We start from the raw sequence: 12,789 nt of genomic DNA, 5'->3' as shown, positions 1-12,789 counted from the left end.
CACTGTTGTAATATAGGGAACATGGCATTTAATGTGTACACAGCAAACTGCCAACAGTGGCAATATGATAGTGATCATACAATTTGTTTTAGAGAGTGCTCATTTCGTAATTTTAATAGCTCAAATAACTTTTAAAACCTACTGAATGCTAAATATAAAATTGAACACCCTGGATTTATACTTTGATCTGCAGAATAGATGGAGTGAGGATGCCAGCTAAAATATAGACTTCAGAGACAGTGATCTCAGGATTTCAGTGCTATGTGCTAGTCAGAGTACAAACAGCAGGAAATTGAGAAGAATAAATGGCTGAAGGGATGGTACAAAGGGGTGTGTTTCAGATTCTTGGGGCATTGGGACTAGTTCTTGGGGACATGGGAGAAGTTCAGTCGAAGTAGAACACGTTGGGCAGTTTACACCTTGGTATGACTGGAATGGGTGTCCAAGGGAGAGTATTTTCTAATGTGGTTGGGGAGGGTTTAAACTAAAATGACCATGAATGTGAACCTATACAGAGAGACACAAAAGAGAGGGAAACAAGGGCAAAAACAAAAGACCAAATGGCAAATAAGAAAACCGATAGGCAGAGGGTTCAAGAGCAAGAATAAAATGGTCTTGGTGCAAAATAATGTGGACGGGAGTAAAAATTGTAAGGACAAGACGAATCGCCTTGCGTCTTAGTGAGGTGAGTATTTGCGACAAACTGGATGAATTAGCCGTGCAAATAGATGCAAACAGTATAATATAGTTCGGTTAATGGAGATGCACTGCATGTGATCACTGATGGGAACTGAATATTCAGGCATAATTGGTTTTCAGGATAAGCAGGAAAAAAAAGGAAAAAGAGGTTTAGTAGCATTGCTGTTTAAAGAGGACATTAACACAATAGTGAAGAAGGATATTACCTCTGGTGAATTGGAATCTGTATGTGCACAGCTTAGAAACACCAAGGGGCACAAAACAATAGTGGAGGTTGTATGTCGACCCCAAAACTAGTGGTGATATTGAGGAAGGCATTAAATAGGAAATTAGAGGCACATGGAACTGTAATTATGGGTGACTTTAATCTACACATAGATCGGGAAAATCAACTCTGTAACAATACAGTAGAGGAGCAATTCCTGGAGTGCATGGGATGGTCTTCTGCATTAATATGTTGATGAATGAACACAGTAACAGACCATCCTGGACTGGGAAATATGTAAAGAGAAAGGAAAATATAGCAATATAGCTGCAAGATTCCTTGGGGAACAGTAACCATAATATAATAGAATTCGTCATTAAGATGGAGAGCGATGTAGTTAATTCGAAGACGAGGATTCCTAATCTGAATAAACGATGATGGTACGCACATGAGCTGGCCATGATAAACTGTTACACAGAAAACAAGGGAAAGAGTATCGGTTATTTGGCCTGGAAAGCTTGCTTCACGGTTCAATCTGATCATACCACTCAGCACTTTGTTCTCACTTTTGCCTCATATTCAAAAATCGTTTTTGCCCCAAGAATGAATTCCACCTTGTTCTTGAAAACATTCATTGTTTCGGCCTCAACCGCTTTCTGTGACAGAGAATTCCACAGACTCACCACTCTTTGAGTGAAGAAATTTCTTCTCACCTCAATGCAGCACGGTGCCACAGTGGTTAGCACTGCTGCCTCACATCACCAGGGTCCCCAGGTTTGGCTGACTGTGTGGAGCTTGCACATTCTCCCCGTGTCTGCGTGGGTTTCCTCCGGGTGCTCCGGTTTCCTCCCACAGTCACAAAGATGTGCAGGTTAGGTGAATTGGCCATGCTAAATTGCCCGTAGTGTTAGGTTCATGAGTTAGAGGGAAATGGGTCTGGGTGGGTTACTCTTTGGAGGGTCAGTTTGGGCTGAAGGGCCTGTTTCTACACTGTAGGGAATTTAATCTAATCAATCCCAAATAGCGCACCCATATTCTTAAATAGTGACCTCTGGTCATCAGGAACATTTCTGCATTCTAGTTCTGTTCGAGTTTTATAGGTGTCAACCAGATTCACCCCCTTTTTTTTCTAAACTCAAAGGGGAGGTACACAAACAGATGACTGTGTATAAGAGTGGCAAACGTTTAAAGAGCACCTGAAGTTCATCCCGTCTGGCACAAAACTATAATGGGAAAGGTGGCCTGAACATGCCTAACAGGGGTATAAGGGTCACCGGACCCGAAACGTTAACTCTGATTTCTCTGCAGAGGTGCTGTCAAATCTGCTGAGCTTTTCCAGCAACTTCTGATTTTATTGCTGATTTACAACATCCGCAATTCTTGCGTTTTATTCTGGCGAACAGGGAAACTAGAAATCAATGATGTTGTCAGTTTGAAAGCCTCTGAAGGTGAACAGCGTTATTTTCACACAAGAAATCTGTCAAACATTTCCTAGGGGAACTGAGACAGCAGATGTAATAAGTGAGGTTTTATTCAGATGGGACAGTGACAAGTTTAAATCTCCACCTGAACTGCTGCTCAAAGTCACCTCCATTTCCCCGGTCAGTTTCCCAAGTTTCAGGAAACTCATGTTGCTCCAGAAATATTTGGATTGACTGTGAGAGACGTCAATCAGAGAGCCCACCCACTCTGCCCATTGTCTCCTCTTCCTCTTCCAGAGCTGGTTCACTTCCTATAGGGACTGAAAACCAAGTGAGGAGATGGTGAGTGAAGGAGCAGCTTTTATACAAATTGTATCCCATAATATCCACACCAATCTTCAGGCAGCCTGACTATCCTGTGGGCAGTCAGGGGTGGAAATGTCCCTTATGCTGTGTGAGAAGATCCAGCTGAGAGAGCTGTTTACTCGGTGCTTTGTGCTGAACTGTGTGACTGGAGCTGTGTGTTGGATATTGAGTGTGTTTATTGGAAGCATTTCCCTCTGATTTCCAGGCTGAGTTTTGTTGATGGCTCATTCCTGAATATGAGAAGGTGAGGTGTCATTATCTGGGAAGTGCAGAGTGTCTGAGGATTCTAACTGATTTTCTATTTTTGAGTTGTGTGTGTACGTAATGGAAGCTGGTTATTAGCCTGTGCACTGTGACTTAGTGAACATATTGTGGAAGGGGAAGGGCAGAGTGGGTGGCTCTCTGATAGTTGTCTGTCAAAGCCAATCCAGATATATCTGGAGCAACAGAACGAGTCTTTTGGACTATTTTTTGGACTGGTACATGATAGTTTAATGATACTGGGAGGCCACATCTATTTGAACCTTTGCTGTTTAACTATTACTGTCACAGAAAACTAGCATGCAGCCACAGCAGATAAGAAAGAAAGTGGAATGTTGGCTTTTATAGCTAAGAAATAGAATATAAAGGTAAGGAAGTATTGTTTCAACTATACAAGGCATTGGTGAGATCGAATCTGGAGTATTGTGCACAGTTTTGGTACCATTATTTGAGGAAAGATGTAGTGGCATTGGAGGCAGTTCAGAGGAAGTTCACCAGATTGATCCCAGAGATGAGGAGTTTGAAGAGAGATTGAAAAGTTTCAGCTGATATTCTGTGGAATTTAAATAAATGATGGAAGATCAAATTGAGGTATTCAAGATGAGAAAAAAGGTATGGATAAAACAGACATGGAGCGGATGCTTCCTGTTGTGCGGCATTCCAGGATAAGAGGTCATAGTCTTAGGGTAAGGGGTAGAAAATTTAAAATAGAGTTGAGGAGAAACTATTACACCCAAAGGGTTGTGAGTCTGTGGGATTCATTACCCCAAAGTGTGGTAACATCTGGGAAGAGTTAAATTTGAGGAGAAGTTAGGGTTATGGGGAGAAGGCAGGAAAACAGGGGTGAGGAGCATATCAGCCATGATCGAAAGGCGGTGCAGACTCAATGGGCGAATGGCTGGAGGTGCTGAATGTCTTCAAACATATAAAGGTGGATAAAGCTGCAGGACTTGATCGGATGTAGCCTGGAACTCTGTGGGCAGCGAGGAAAGTGATTGCTATACCCCTTGCTGAGATATTTGGATCATTGATAGTCATAGATGAGGTGCCAGAAGACTGGAAGTTGGCTGATATGGTGCCTCTATTTAAGAAAGATGGTAAGGAAAAGCCAGGGAACTGTAGACCGGTGGGCCTGACATCAGTGGTTGGCAGTTGTTGGAGGGAATCCTGAGGGACAGGATTTACATGTATTTGAATAGAGAAGAACTGATTAGGGATAGTCAACATGGCTTTGTGCGTAGGAAATCATGTCTCTCGAATACGATTGAGTTTTTCAAAGAAGTAACAAAGAGGATTGATGAGGGCAGAGCAGCAGGCGTGATCTATATGGACTTCAATAAGACATTTGAAAAGGTTCCCCATGGGACACTAGTTAGCAAGGTTAAATTTTATGGAATATAGGGAAAACTAGCCATTTGGATACAGAACTGGTTTGAAGGTAGAAGACAGAGGATGGTGCTGGCGGAGGGTTGCTTTTCAGACTGGAGGCCTATGCCTAGTGGTGTGCCACAAGGCTCAGTGCTGGGTCCATTGCTTTTTGTCATTTATATAAATGATTTGGATGTGAACATCCAAAGTTACTAAGTTTGCAGATGACACCAAAAATTGGAGGTGTAGTGGACAGTGAAGAAGGTTACCTCAGAGTTCAACAGAGTCTTGATCAGATGAGCCAACAGGCCAAGGACTGGCAGATAGAGTTTAACTGAGATTAATGTGAGGTGCTGCGTTTCGGAAAGGCAAATCAGAGTAGGACCTGTTGGTTTAATAGTAATGTTCTGGAATTGTTGCTGAACAAAGAGACCTTGGAGTGCAAGTTCATAGTTTCTTGAAAGTGGAGTCTCAAGTAGATAGTATAGTGAAGAAGGTGTTTAATGTGCTTTCCTTTATTGGTCAGAGTGTTGAGTGTAGGAGTTGGGAGGTCATGTTGTGGCTGTACAGGAGGTTGGTTAGGTCACCTTTGGAATATCTTGTGCAATTCTAATCTCCCTATGAAGGAAGGATGTTGTGAAACTTGAAAGGGTTCCGAAAAGATTTACAGGGATGTTGTGGTTTTGTTTGCCGAGCTGGGAATTTGTGTTGCAGACATTTCGTCCCCTGTCTAAGTGACATCCTCAGTGCTTGGGAGCCTCCTGTGAAGCGCTTTTGTGATGTTTCCTCTGGCATTTATAGTGGTTTGTCTCTGCCGCTTCCGGTTGTCAGTTCTAGCTGTCCGCTGCAGTGGCCGGTATATTGGGTCCAGGTCGATGTGTTTATTGATAGAATCTGTGGATGAGTGCCATGACTCTAGGAATTCCCTGGCTGTTCTCTGTTTGGCTTGTCCTATAATAGTAGTGTTGTCCCAGTCGAACTCATGTTGATTGTCATCTGCGTGTGTGGCTACTAAGGATAGCTGGTCGTGTCGTTTCGTGGCTAGTTGGTGTTCATGGATACGGATCGTTAGATGTCTTCCTGTTTGTCCGATGTAGTGTTTTGTGCAGTCCTTGCATGGGATTTTGTACACTACATTGGTTTTGCTCATGCTGGGTATTGGGTCCTTTGTCCTGGTGAGTTGTTGTCTGAGAGTGGCTGTTGGTTTGTGTGCTGTTATGAGTCCTAGTCGTAGTAGTCAGGCTGTCAGTTCAGAAATGTTCTTGATGTATGGTAACGTGGCTAGTCCTTTGGGTTGTGGCATGTCCTCATTCCGTTGCCTTTCCCTTAGGCATCTGTTGATGAAATTGCAGGAGTATCCGTTTTTGGCTAATACATTGTATAGGTGTTCTTCTTCCTCTTTTTGCAGTTCTGGTGTACTGCAGTGTGTTGTGGCCCTTTTGAATAGTGTCTTGATGCAACTTCTTTTGTGTGTGTTGGGGTGGTTACTTTCGTAGTTCAGGACTTGGTCTGTGTGTGTGTGGCTTTCCTGTATAAATTCCAGAGGAAGCATCACAGAAGCGCTTCACAGGAGGCTCCCAAGCACTGAGGACGTCACCTAATCAGGGGATGAAATGTCTGCAACACAAATTCCCAGCTCGGCGAACAGAACCACAACAACGAGCACCCGAGCTACAAATCTTCTCACAAACTTTGATTTACAAGGATGTTGCCAGGGTGGGAGGGTTTGAGCTATAGAGAAAGGCTGAATAGGTTGGGGCTGTTTCCTTGGAGCGTTGGAGGCTGAGGGGTGACCTTATAGAGGTTTATGAAATCATGAGGGGCATGAATAGGTCTTTTTCCTGGGGTGTGGGAGTCCACAACTGGAGGGCATCAGTCTATAGTGAGAGGGGAAAGATTTAAAAGGGACCTAAGGGGCAACATTTTCATTTAAAGTGTGGTGTGTGTATGGAACGAGCTGCCAGAGGAAGTTTTCGATTCCCTACAATATGAAAACAGGCCCTTCGGCCCAACAAGTCCACACTGACCCTCAGAAGAGTAATCTACCCAGACCATTCCCCTAGCCTATATTTACCCCCAACTAATGCACCTATCACTACGGGCGATTTAGCATGGCCAATTCACCTGACCTGCACATCTTTGGACTGTGGGAGGAAAGCAGAGCAGCCAGAGTAAACCCACACAGACACGGGGAGAATGTGCAAACTCCACACAGATAGTTGCCCGAAGGCAGGCATTGAACCCAGGGCTCTGGTTCTGTGAGGTAGCAGTGCTAACCACTGAGCCACCATGCCACCCCTGTGTGGTGGAGGCTTGTAGATGTTAATGTTTAAAAGGTATCTGGATGGGTATATGAATAGGAAGGGTTTGGAGGGACATGGGTCCAGTTCGAGCAAATGCGACTGGATTAATTTCGGATATCTGGTTGGCATGGAGAAGTTGGAACAAAGGGTCTGTTTCCGTGCTGTACATCTCAATGACTGTATGACTCTACAGGCCAGTGACTGTCACATTTGTGAGTCTAGCCTTGCATATTATTAGAAAGAATTCTGAGGGACAGAATTAGTTTCTGTTGGCGGCACAAGAATTTGTCAAGGAGAGATTGTGTGATTAATTTGTTTCAAGGAGGTGGCTAAAGGTCTGTAGGTGAGGGTAGTGCAGTTGATGTAGTCTATGTGGATTTTAGTAAAGCTTTTTGCAGGATTCAGCATGGGTGCCATGTCAAGAAGATAAGAGCCTTTGGGATCCAGGGCAGTTTGGGAAATTGGATCCAAAGTCAGATCACTTGTTGGAAGCAAAGAGTGATGGTTGCAGATTGTTTTTCTTTATTTTGTGTGGGAAAGGCGTACATGATGAACGTTATGACCTCGAAGTACAGAGAATCAGAAGTGTACATCTGAAGGCAGCAGCAGTTAGGTAAGATGGTCAAGAATGCACATCAAATACTTGAAACAAAAATAGAAAGTGCTGGAGAAACCGACGGTCACTGGATTTGAAATGTGAACTGTTTTTCCCTCCACTGATGCTGCCAGACTCGCTGGGTTACTCCACGCTTCATGTTTTTGTTTCAGATTTCCAGCATCCATAGTTCTTTGTCTTATTTTGTGGGATATTACCTTCATTAGTTAAAGTGTTGAATACAAGAACAGGGAGGTTTGCTGGAACTGTATAACTCATTTAGAAGGCCACAGCTGGAGTACTGTGTGCAGTTCTGGTTGCCCCACAAGAGGAAGTGTGAGATTGCAGTAGAGAGGGTGCAGAGAAGGTTCACCAGGATGTGGGCTTGGTTTGGAGTGTTTCCGCTACAATTTGGATTTGGATATGAGCATAAGAGGAACAGTTAGTAAGTTTTCAGATGACACCAAAATTGGAGGTGTAGTGGATGGCGAAGAAGGTTACCTCAGATTACAATGGGATCTTGATCAAATGGGCCAATGGACTGAGAAGTGGTAGATGGAGTTTAATTCAGATAAATGTGAGGTGCTGCATTTTGGGAAAGCAAATCTTTGCTGGACTTATACACTTAATGGTAAGATCCCAGAGAGTGTTGTTAAACAAAGAGACTTGGAGTGTAGGTTCGTAGCTCCTTGAAAGTGGAGTTGCAGGTAAATAGGATAGTGAAGAAGACGTTTGGTATACTTTCCTTTATTGGTCAGAGTATTGAGTACAGGAGTTGGGAGGTCATGTTGTGTTGGTACAGGACATTGGTTAGGCCACTTTTGGAATATTGCATGCAATTCTAGTCTCCTTCCAATCGGAAGGATGTTGTGAAACTTGAAAAGGTGTAGAAAAAATTTAGATTAGATTAGATTACATTACAGTGTGGAAACAGGCCCTTCGGCCCAACAAGTCCACACCGACCCGCCGAAGCGCAACCCACCCATACCCCTACATCTACCCCTTACATAGAACATAGAACATAGAAGAATACAGCGCAGTACAGGCCCTTCGGCCCTCGATGTTGCGCCGATCCAAGCCCACCTAAACTACACTAGCCCACTATCCTCCATATGCCTATCCAATGCCCGCTTAAATGCCCATAATGAGGGAGAGTCCACCATTGCTACTGGCAGGGCATTCCATGAACTCACGACTCGCTGAGTAAAGAACCTACCCCTAACATCTGTCCTATACCTACCCCCCCTTAATTTAAAGCTATGCTCCCTTCTAATAGCTGACTCCATACGTGGAAAAAGATTCTCACTGTCGACCCTATCTAAACCCCTAATCATCTTGTACACCTCTAACAAGTCACCCCTAAACCTTCTTTTCTCCAATGAAAACAACCCCAAGTGCCTCAGCCTTTCCTCATACGATCTTCCTACCATACCAGGCAACATCCTGGTAAACCTCCTCTGCACCCGTTCCAGTGCCTCCACATCCTTCCTATAGTATGGCGACCAAAACTGGACACAATACTCCAGGTGTGGCCGCACCAGAGTCTTATACAACTGCAACATGACCTCAGGACTCCGGAACTCAATTCCTCTACCAATAAAAGCCAGTACGCCATATGCCTTCTTCACCGCACTATTTACCTGGGTGGCAACTTTCAAAGATCTGTGTACATGGACACCAAGATCCCTCTGCTCATCCACACTACCAAGTATCCGACCATTAGCCCAGTACCCCATCTTTTTGTTACTCTTACCAAAGTGAATCACCTCACACTTCGCTACATTGAACTCCATTTGCCACCTTTCTGCCCAGTTCTGCAGCTTATCTATATCCCGCTGTAACCTGCCACATCCTTCCTCACTGTCTACCACTCCTCCGACTTTCGTATCATCCGCAAACTTGCTCACCCAACCTTCTAACCCCTCCTCCAGGTCATTTATAAAAATGACAAACAGCAATGGTCCCAAAACAGATCCTTGCGGAACACCGCTAGTGACGGCACTCCAAGATGAACCTTTACCATCAACTACTACCCTCTGTCTTCTTCCAGCCAGCCAACTCCTAATCCAAACCTCCAACTCACCCTCAATGCCATACCTCCGTATTTTTTGCAGTAGTCTACCATGAGGAACCTTATCAAACGCCTTACTAAAATCCATATACACCACATCTACCGCTTTCCCCTCGTCCACCTCCTTAGTCACCTTCTCAAAGAATTCAATAAGGTTTGTGAGGCACGACCTGTCCTTCACAAAACCATGCTGACTATCCTTGATCACATTATTCCTATCCAGATGTGCATAAATCCTATCCCTTACAATTCTCTCTAAGACTTTGTCCACAATAGAAGTGAGACTCACCGGCCTATAGTTACTAGGGTTATCCCTACTCCCCTTCTTGAACAAGGGAACCACATTTGCTAGCCTCCAATCTTCTGGCACTACTCCTGTAGACAACGAGGGCATAAAAATCAAGGCCAATGGCTCTGCAATCTCCTCCCTTGCTTCCCAGAGAATCCTAGGATAAATGCCATCAGGCCCAGAGGACTTATCTATTTTCACCCTTTCCAGAATTTCCAACACCTCTTCTCTACATACCTCAAAGCCATCCATTCTACTTAATTGTGACTCAGTATTCACATCGACAACAATGTCCTGTTCCTGAGTGAATACTGACGAAAAGTATTCATTCAGTGTCTCCCCAATCTCTTCAGCCTCCACACGCAACTTCCCACTACTATCCTTGACTGGACCTATGCCTACCCTAGTCATTCTTTTATTCCTGACATACCTATAGAAAGCCTTAGGGTTTTCCCTAATCCTACCAACTAAGGACCTTTCATATCCCCTCCTTGCTGCTCTTAGCTCTCTCTTCAGGTCCTTCCTGCTACCTTATAACTCTCAATCGCCCCAATTGAACCTTCACGCCTCAACATTACATAGGCCGCCCTCTTCCATTTAACAAGGGATTCCAATTCCTTATTAAACCACGGCTCCCTCACACGACCCTTTCGTCCCTGCCTGACGGGTACATACTTATCCAGGACACTCAATAGTTGCTCCTTGAACAAGCTCCACATATCAATTACGCCCTTGCCTTGAAGCTTACTTTTCCAATCCACACATCCTAAGTCATGCCTCACCGCGTCATAATTTCCCTGCCCCCAGCTATATCTCTTGCCCTGTAGTGCACACTTATCCTTCTCCATCACTACAGTAAAAGTCACCGAATTGTGGTCACTGTCCCCAAAGTGCTCACCTACCTCTAATTCTAACACCTGGCCTGGTTCGTTGCCCAGTATGGCCTCACCTCTTGTTGGCCTATCTACATATTGTGTCAGGAAACCCTACTGCACACATTGGACAAATACCGACCCATCTAACGAACTTGAGCTATAGCTTTCCCAATCAATATCAGGAAAGTTAAAGTCCCCCATAACAACCACCCTATTACTTTCACTCTTCTCTTGAATCATCCTCGCAATGCTTTCTTCTACATTTCTAGGACTATTAGGAGGCCTGTAAAAACTCCTAACAGGGTGAGCTCACCTTTCCTATTCCTAACCTCAACCTAAACTACCTCAGATGGCGAGTCTTCATCCATCGTCCTTTCCACAGCTGTAATACTATCTTTGACAAGCAATGCCTCACCTCCCCCTCTTTTACCCCCAGCTCTGACCCTACTAAAACATTTAAACCCTGGGACCTGCAACAGCCAATCCTGTCCCTGTTCTACCCATGTCTCCGTAATAGCCATAACATCGAAGTCCCAGGTACCAACCCACGCTGCAAGTTCACCTACCTTATTTCGTATACTTCTTGCATTGAAGTATACACACTTCAAGCCACTTTCCTGTTTACAGGCACCCTCCTTTGAAATTGATGCCATCAATACACTAACACTACGGGCAATTTAGCATGGCCAATTCACCTGACCTGCACATCTTTGGACTGTGGGAGGAAACCGGAGCACCCAGAGGAAACCCACACAGACACAGGGAGAATGTGCAAACTCCGCACAGTCAGTCGCCTGAGGCGGGAATTGAACCTGGGTCTCTGGCGCTGTGAGGCAGCAGTGCTAACCACTATGCCACCGTGCCGCCCACAAAGAATGTTGCCAGGGTTGGAGGATTTGAGCTATAGGGAGAGGTTGAATAGGCTAGGGCTGCTTTCCCTGGAGGGTCAGAGGCTGAGGGGTGACCATATGGAGGTTTTTAAAACCATGAGGGGCATGCTCAGGATCAATAGACAAAGTCTTTTCCCTGGGGTGTGGGGTGTCCAGAACGAGAGGGGAAAGATATAAAACAGAGCTAAGGGGCAACTTTTTCACAGAGCAGATGGTACATGTATGGAATAAGCTGCCAGAGGAAGTGGTGGAGGCTGGTACAATTGCAAATTTAAAAGGCATCTTGATGGGTATATGACTAGGAAGAATTTGGAGGGATATGGGCTGGGTGCTGGCAGATGGGCCTAGATTGGGTTGGGATATCTGGTCGGCATGGACGAGCTGGACCGAAGGGTCTGTTTCCGTGCTTTACATCTCTATGACCCTATGACTATGTTTTTTTCAGAGTCAATAAGGCTAAGGGTGAATCTGATTGAGCAGTGTATTATTTTGAGGAGCATAGATCCAGTTGATAGGTAGAAACGTTTCACCATTCTAGAGGGCTCCATAACCACAGACATACATTCAAAGTTTGGATCACCGTGTTGAGGGATATTTGAGGAGGAGAGAAAATTTAACTCAGAAAGTGGAGGATACCTAGAACTCATTAATGAAAGGATGGTGGAAATGGGAATCTCACAATATTGAAAAAGTATTTAGATCAACACTTCAAATGTCATAGCATGAAGGCCATCGGCAAAGTGCTGCAAAAAGGGATCACAGCATTTTAGATGGGCACTTGCTGACACACAGGGACAGAGTGGCTGACGAGCCTTTTTCCATGCTGTAAATCTCTGTTTCCAACAAGGGTAGCAGCTGAGTGGGAATATCACCCCTTGTACGTTCTTCGAGAGGGAACTTATGTTCTGACAGAATATAGAACATAGAACTGTACAGCACAGGATTCCAAGATATTGTGCCGAATAACATGTCAAATTGAACTAATCCCTTCTGCCTGCCTTAGTCTGTATCCCTCCATTCCTGGCATATCTAAAAGACTCTTAAATACCCCGATAGTATCTGCCTCCACTACCACTCCTGGCAGTGCGTTCCACACTCTGACCACCATCTGTGTAAAAAACAAACTTGCCCTTCAACATCTCCTTCGAGCCTTCCCCTTTCACCTCAAATGTTTGCCCCCAGGCCATTTTCAGATAGCTATGGACTTGAACCCCAAGATCCTTCTGTACATCAGTGCTGTTCAGGGTACTGCCATTAAACTGTACACTTTTCCTTAACATTTGATCTTCCAATGCACAACACCACACACTAACATGTACTAAACTCCATCTGCCATTTCTCCTCCCACATCTGCTACTGATGTCTATCCCACTGTATCCTTTGACAATCTGCGATAGTACCCACATTCCTGATGAAGGGCTTTTGCCCAAAATGTCTATTTTCCTG

At 44.5% G+C, this 12,789-nt stretch overlaps 1 protein-coding gene across 2 annotated transcripts in view; it reads left to right on the top strand.

The window, feature by feature from the left end:
* The window catches only part of LOC122541620 (uncharacterized), a 34,871-nt gene that overhangs the window by 17,732 nt on the left and 4,350 nt on the right, over window positions 1-12,789 (top strand). The window contains exon 1 of one of the 2 annotated variants that reach the window (XM_043678518.2): window positions 2,514-2,667. The exons of the other annotated variant lie outside the window; for it this stretch is intronic. The gene's annotated coding sequence lies outside the window, so the exon portion shown is untranslated. Of the gene's footprint in view, window positions 1-2,513; window positions 2,668-12,789 lie in introns of those variants that run through there. 2 annotated transcript variants of the gene reach the window in all.

This window comes from Chiloscyllium plagiosum, unplaced genomic scaffold (genome assembly GCF_037043375.1).
Source record: "Chiloscyllium plagiosum isolate Xiang-an unplaced genomic scaffold, Cpla_swu_hap1 HiC_scaffold_35, whole genome shotgun sequence".
In the NCBI taxonomy this organism is placed as follows: domain Eukaryota; kingdom Metazoa; phylum Chordata; class Chondrichthyes; order Orectolobiformes; family Hemiscylliidae; genus Chiloscyllium; species Chiloscyllium plagiosum.
This window is presented reverse-complemented; position numbering and strand designations above follow the sequence as displayed.